The sequence below is a fragment of the Panicum virgatum genome, chromosome 1K, assembly GCF_016808335.1.
Source record: "Panicum virgatum strain AP13 chromosome 1K, P.virgatum_v5, whole genome shotgun sequence".
Lineage (NCBI taxonomy): Eukaryota > Viridiplantae > Streptophyta > Magnoliopsida > Poales > Poaceae > Panicum > Panicum virgatum.
This window is the reverse complement of record NC_053136.1, coordinates 31903780-31911740: the sequence shown is the minus strand read 5'-3', so window position 1 is coordinate 31911740 and position 7961 is coordinate 31903780.

Sequence of the window (7961 nt, the reverse complement as noted above, 5' to 3'; positions counted from 1 at the left end):
CACCCTAAACAACATTTTGGTGCGTTTTGTACAATTTGGGCGCATCCGGGACTGTTTGGTTGCCTTACAAAACTCAGTGCAAAACGGGTCGAACTAGTGCAAAAGTTCGTGCCACAAAGTCGCGTCGAAATTTTTCGCAACAAATGCACCTGATCCAACCCATTGGACCCTAAACTGACATTTTGGTGCGTTTCGTACTATTTGGGTGCATTCGGGACCGTTTGGTTGCCTTACAAAACTCGGTGCAAAACGGTCGAACTAGTGCAAAAGTTCGTGCCACGAAGTCGCGTCGAAATTTTTCACAACAAACGCACCTGATCCACCCCATTGGACACTAAACTGATGTTTTGGTGCATTTCGTACTATTTGGGTGCATTCGGGACCGTTTGGTGGCCCTACAAAACTCGGTGCAAAACGGGCCGAACAAGTGCAAAAGTTCTTGCCACGAAGTCACGTCAGAATTTTTTAAAACGAACGCACCTGATCCACGACATTGGACCCTAAACTGACATTTTGGTGCCTTTCGTACTATTTGGGTGCGTTCGGGACCATTTGGTTGCCCTATGAAACTTGATGCAAAACGGTCCGAACTAGTGCAAAAGTTCGTGCCACGAAGTCGCGTCGGAATTTTTCACAACCAATGCACCTGATCCACCCCATTGGACTCTAAACAGATGTTTTGGTGCATTTCATACTATTTGGGTGCTTTCGGGACCGTTTGGTTGCCTAAGAAACTCGGTGCAAAACGGGCTGAACTAGTGCAAAAGTTCGTCCACGAAGTCACATCGGAATTTTTCGCAACAAACGCACCCGATCCACCCCATTGGACCCTAAACTGATCTTTTGGTGCGTTTGGTACTATTTGGGTGCATCAGGACCGTTTGGCTGCCTTACGAAACTCGGTACAAAACGAGCCGAACTAGTGCAAAAGTTCGTGCCACGAAGTCGCGTCGGAATTTTTCACAATGAATGCACCTGATCCACCCCATTGGAACCTAAACTGACATCTTGGTTCGTTTCATACTATTTGGGTGCATTCAGAACCGTTTGGTTGCCCTACGAAACTCGGTGCATAATGGGTCGAACTAGTGCAAAAGTTCGTGCCACGAAATTGCGTCAGAATTTTTCACAACGAACGCACCTGATCCACCTCATTGCACCCTAAACAGACATTTTGGTGCGTTTTGTACTATTTGGGCACATCCGGGACTGTTTGGTTGCCTTACAAAACTTAGTGCAAAACGGGTCGAACTAGTGCAAAAGTTCGTGCCACAAAGTCGCGTCGAAATTTTTCGCAACAAATGCACCTGATCCTACCCATTGGACCCTAAACTGACATTTTGGTGCGTTTCGTACTATTTGGGTGCATTCGGGACCGTTCGGTTGCCTTACAAAACTCAGTGCAAAACGGGTCGAACTAGTGCAAAAGTTCGTGCCACGAAGTCGCGTCGAAATTTTTCACAACAAACGCACCTGATCCAACCCATTGGACACTAAACTGATGTTTTGGTGCATTTCGTACTATTTGGGTGCATTCGGGACCGTTTGGTGGCCCTACAAAACTCGGTGCAAAACGGGCCGAACAAGTGCAAAAGTTCTTGCCACGAAGTCACGTCAGAATTTTTTAAAACGAACGCACCTGATCCATGACATTGGACCCTAAACTGACATTTTGGTGCCTTTCGTACTATTTGGGTGCATTCGGGACTGTTTGGTGGCCCTACGAAACTCGGTGCAAAACGGGCCGAACTAGTGCAAAAGTTCGTGCCACAAAATTGCGCCAGAATTTTTCGCAACGAACGCACCCGATCCTGTCCATTGGATCCTAAACTGACATTTTGGTGCGTTTCGTACTATTTGGGTGCATCCGGGACCGTTTGGTTGCCTTACGAAACACAGTGCAAAATGGGCCAAACTAGTGCAAAAGTTCGTGTCCCGAAATCGCGTCGAAATTTTTCGCAACGAACGCACCCGATCCACCCCATTGGACCCTAAACTGACATTTTGGTGCGTTTAGCACTATTTGGGTGGATTCAGGACCGTTTGGTTGCCTTACGAAACTCGGTGGAAAGTGGGCCAAACTAGTGCAACAGTTCGTGCCACGAAGTCGCGTCGAAATTTTTCACAACGAACGCACCTGATCCACGCCATTGGACCCTAAACTGATCTTTTGGTGCGTTTGGTACTATTTGGGTGCATCAGGACCGTTTGGCTGCCTTACGAAACTCGGTACAAAACGAGCCGAAATAGTGCAAAAGTTCGTGCCACGAAGTCGCGTCGGAATTTTTCACAACGAACGCACCTGATCCACCCCATTGGAACCTAAACTGACATTTTGGTTCGTTTCGTACTATTTGGGTGCATTCAGAACCGTTTGGTTGCCCTACGAAACTCGGTGCATAATGGGTCGAACTAGTGCAAAAATTCGTGCCACGAAATCGCGTCAGAATTTTTCACAACAAACGCACCTGATCCACCTCATTGCACCCTAAACAGACATTTTGGTGCGTTTTGTACTATTTGGGCGCATCCGGGACTGTTTGGTTGCCTTCCAAAACTTAGTGCAAAACGGGTCGAACTAGTGCAAAAGTTCGTGCCACAAAGTCGCGTCGAAATTTTTCGCAACAAATGCACCTGATCCTACCCATTGGACTCTAAACTGACATTTTGGTGCGTTTCGTACTATTTGGGTGCATTCGGGACCGTTTGGTAGCCTTACAAAACTCGGTGCAAAATGGGCAGAACTAGTGCAAAAGTTCGTGCCACAGAGTCGCATCGGAATTTTCCATAATGAACGCACCTGATTCACCCCGTTGAACCCTAAACTAACATCGGAACCGTTTGGTTGCCCTACGAAACTCGGTGCAAAACGGGCCGGACTAGTGCAAAAGTTCGTGCCACAAAATCGCGTCAGAATTTTTCGCAACGAATGCACCCGATCCTCTCCATTGGATCCTAAACTGACATTTTGGTGCGTTTCATACTATTTGGGTGCATCCGGGACCGTTTGGTTGCCTTACGAAACTCAGTGCAAAACGGTCCAAACTAGTGCAAAAGTTTGTGCCACGAAGTCGAGTCGAAATTTTTCGCAACGAACGCACCCGATCCTGTCCCATTGGATCCTAAACTGACATTTTGGTGCATTTCGTACTATTTGGGTGCATTCAGTTTGGTTGCCTTACCAAACTCGGTGCAAAACGGGTCGAACTAGTGCAAAAGTTCGTGCCACGAAGTCGCATCGAAATTTTTCACAACAAACGCACCTGATCCACCCCATTGGACACTAAACTGATGTTTTGGTGCATTTCGTACTATTTGGGTGCATTCGGGACCGTTTGGTGGCCCTACGAAACTCGGTGCAAAACGGGCCGAACTAGTGCAAAAGTTCGTGCCACAAAATCGCGTCAGAATTTTTCGCAACGAACGCACCCGATCCTGTCCATTGGATCCTAAACTGACATTTTGGTGCGTTTCGTACTATTTGGGTGCATCAGGGACCGTTTGGTTGCCTTACGAAACACAGTGCAAAATGGGCCAAACTAGTGCAAAAGTTCGTGTCCCGAAGTCGCGTCGAAATTTTTCGCAACGAACGTACCCGATCCACCCCATTGGACCCTAAACTGACGTTTTGGTGCATTTAGCACTATTTGGGTGGATTCAGGACCGTTTGGTTGCCTTACGAAACTCGGTGGAAAATGGGCCGAACTAGTGCAAAAGTTCGTGCCACGAAGTCGCGTCGAAATTTTTCACAACGAACGCACCTGATCCACCCCATTGGACACTAAACTGACGTTTTGCTGCATTTCAAACTATTTGGGTGCATTCGGGACCGTTTGGTTGCCTACGAAACTCGGTGCAAAATGGGCTGAACTAGTGCAAAAGTTCGTGCCACGAAGTCGTATCGGAATTTTTCGCAACAAACGCACCCGATCCACGCCATTGGACCCTAAACTGATCTTTTGGTACGTTTGGTACTATTTGGGTGCATCAGGACCGTTTGGCTGCCTTACGAAACTCGGTACAAAACGAGCCGAACTAGTGCAAAAGTTCGTGCCACGAAGTCGCGTCGGAATTTTTCACAACGAATGCACCTGATCCACCCCATTGGAACCTAAACTGACATTTTGGTTCGTTTCGTACTATTTAGGTGCATACAGAACCATTTGGTTGCCCTACGAAACTCGGTGCATAATGGGTCGAACTAGTGCAAAAGTTCGTGCCACGAAATCGCGTCAGAATTTTTCACAACAAACGCACCTGATCCACCTCATTGCACCCAAAACAGACATTTTGGTGCGTTTTGTACTATTTGGGCGCATCCGGGACTGTTTGGTTGCCATACAAAACTTAGTGCAAAACGGGTCGAACTAGTGCAAAAGTTCGTGCCACAAAGTCGCGTCGAAATTTTTTGCAACAAATGCACCTGATCCAACCCATTGGACCCTAAACTGACATTTTGGTCCGTTTCGTACTATTTGGGTGCATTCGGGACCGTTTGGTTGCCTTACAAAACTCGCTGCAAAACGGGTCGAACTAGTGCAAAAGTTCGTGCCACGAAGTCACGTCAAAATTTTTCACAACAAACGCACCTGATCCACCCCATTGGACACTAAACTGATGTTTTGGTGCATTTCGTACTATTTGGGTGCATTCGGGACCGTTTGGTGGCCCTACAAAACTCGGTGCAAAACGGGCCGAACAAGTGCAAAAGTTCTTGCCACGAAGTCACGTCATAATTTTTTAAAACGAACGCACCTGATCCACGACATTGGACCCTAAACTGACATTTTGGTGCCTTTCGTACTATTTGGGTGCATTCGGGACCATTTGGTTTGCCCCATGAAAACTTTATTGCAAACGGTCCCGAACTAGTGCAAAAGTTCGTGCCACGAAGTCGCGTCGGAAATTTTCACAACAAACGCACCCGATCCACCCCATTGGATTCTAAACTGAGGTTTGGTGTGTTTCGTAGTATTTGGGTGCATTCGGGACCGTTTGGTTGCCATACGAAACTCGGTGTAAAACGGGCCGAACTAGTGCTAAAGTTCGTGCCACGAAGTCGCGTCCGGAACTTTTTGCAACGAACGCACCCGATCCACACCATTAGACCCAAACTGACATTTTCGTACGTTTCGTACTCTTTGGGTGCATCCGGGACCGTTTGGTTGCCTTACGAAACTCAGTGCAAAACGGTCCAAACTAGTGCAAAAATTTGTGCCACGAAGTCGCGTCGAAATTTTTCGCAACGAACGCACCCGATCCTGTCCATTGGATCCTAAACTGACATTTTGGTGCGTTTCGTACTATTTGGGTGCATTCAGTTTGGTTGCCTTACCAAACTCGGTGCAAAACGGGTCGAACTAGTGCAAAAGTTCGTGCCACGAAGTCGCAGTCGAAATTTTTCACAACAAACGCACCTGATCCACCCCATTGGACACTAAACTGATGTTTTGGTGCATTTCGTACTATTTGGGTGCATTCGGGACCGTTTGGTGGCCCTACGAAACTCGGTGCAAAACGGGCCGAACTAGTGCAAAAGTTCGTGCCACAAAATCGCGTCAGAATTTTTCGCAACGAACGCACCCGATCCTGTCCATTGGATCCTAAACTGACATTTTGGTGCGTTTCGTACTATTTGGGTGCATCCGGGACCGTTTGGTTGCCTTACGAAACACAGTGCAAAATGGGCCAAACTAGTGCAAAAGTTCGTGTCCCGAAGTCGCGTCGAAATTTTTCGCAACGAACGCACCCGATCCACCCCATTGGACCCTAAACTGACGTTTTGGTGCATTTAGCACTATTTGGGTGGATTCAGGACCGTTTGGTTGCCTTACGAAACTCGGTGGAAAATGGGCCGAACTAGTGCAAAAGTTCGTGCCACGAAGTCGCGTCGAAATTTTTCACAACGAACGCACCTGATCCACCCCATTGGACACTAAACTGACATTTTGCTGCATTTCAAACTATTTGGGTGCATCCGGGACCGTTTGGTCCTACCAAACACAGTGCAAAATGGGCCAAACTAGTGCAAAAGTTCGTGCCACGAAGTCGCATCGGAATTTTTCGCAACAAACGCACCCGATCCACGCCATTGGACCCTAAACTAATCTTTTGGTGCGTTTGGTACTATTTGGGTGCATCAGGACCGTTTGGCTGCCTTACGAAACTCGGTACAAAACGAGCCGAACTAGTGCAAAAGTTCGTGCCACGAAGTCGCGTCGGAATTTTTCACAACGAACTCACCTGATCCACCCCATTGGAACCTAAACTGACATTTTGGTTCATTTCATACTATTTGGGTGCATTCAGAACCGTTTGGTTGCCCTACGAAACTCGGTGCATAATGGGTCGAACTAGTGCAAAAATTCGTGCCACGAAATCGCGTCAGAATTTTTCACAACGAACGCACCTGATCCACCTCATTGCACCCTAAACAGACATTTTGGTGCGTTTTGTACTATTTGGGCGCATCCGGGACTGTTTGGTTGCCTTACAAAACTCAGTGCAAAACGGGTCGAACTAGTACAAAAGTTCGTGCCACAAAGTCGCGTCGAAATTTTTCGCAACAAATGCACCTGATCCTACCCATTGGACCCTAAACTGACATTTTGGTGCGTTTCGTACTATTTGGGTGCATTCGGGACCGTTTGGTAGCCTTACAAAACTCGGTGCAAAATGGGCAGAACTAGTGCAAAAGTTCGTGCCACAGAGTCGCGTCGGAATTTTCCATAATGAACGCACCTGATTCACCCCGTTGAACCCTAAACTAACATCGGAACCGTTTGGTTGCCCTACGAAACTCGGTGCAAAACGGGCCGGTCTAGTGCAAAAGTTCGTGCCACAAAATCGCGTCAAAATTTTTCGCAACGAATGCACCCGATCCTCTCCATTGGATCCTAAACTGACATTTTGGTGCGTTTCATACTATTTGGGTGCATCCGGGACCGTTTGGTTGCCTTACGAAACTCAGTGCAAAACGGTCCAAACTAGTGCAAAAGTTTGTGCCACGAAGTCGCGTCGAAATTTTTCGCAACGAACGCACCCGATCCTGTCCATTGGATCCTAAACTGACATTTTCGTGCGTTTCGTACTATTTGGGTGCATTCAGTTTGGTTGCCTTACCAAACTCGGTGCAAAACGGGTCGAACTATTGCAAAAGTTCGTGCCACGAAGTCGCATCGAAATTTTCCACAACAAACGCACCTGATCCACCCCATTGGACACTAAACTGATGTTTTGGTGCATTTCGTACTATTTGGGTGCATTCGGGACCGTTTGGTGGCCCTACGAAACTCGGTGCAAAACGGGCCGAACTAGTGCAAAAGTTCGTGCCACGAAGTCGTGTCGAAATTTTTCACAACGAACGCACCTGATCCACCCCATTGGACACTAAACTGACGTTTTGGTGCATTTCAAACTATTTGGGTGCATTCGGGACCGTTTGGTTGCCTACGAAACTCGGTGAAAAATGGGCTGAACTAGTGCAAAAGTTCGTGCCACGAAGTCGCATCGGAATTTTTCGTAACAAACGCACCCGATCCACGCCATTGGACCCTAAACTGATCTTTTGGTGCGTTTGGTACTATTTGGGTGCATCAGGACCGTTTGGCTGCCTTACGAAACTCGGTACAAAACGAGCCGAACTAGTGCAAAAGTTCGTGCCACGAAGTCGCGTCGGAATTTTTCACAACGAACGCACCTGATCCACCCCATTGGAACCTAAACTGACATTTTGGTTCGTTTCATACTATTTGGGTGCATTCAGAACCGTTTGGTTGCCCTACGAAACTCGGTGCATAATGGGTCGAACTAGTGCAAAAATTCGTGCCACGAAATCGCGTCAGAATTTTTCACAACAAACGCACCTGATCCACCTCATTGCACCCTAAACAGACATTTTGGTGCGTTTTGTACTATTTGGGCGCATCCGGGACTGTTTGGTTGCCTTACAAAACTTAGTG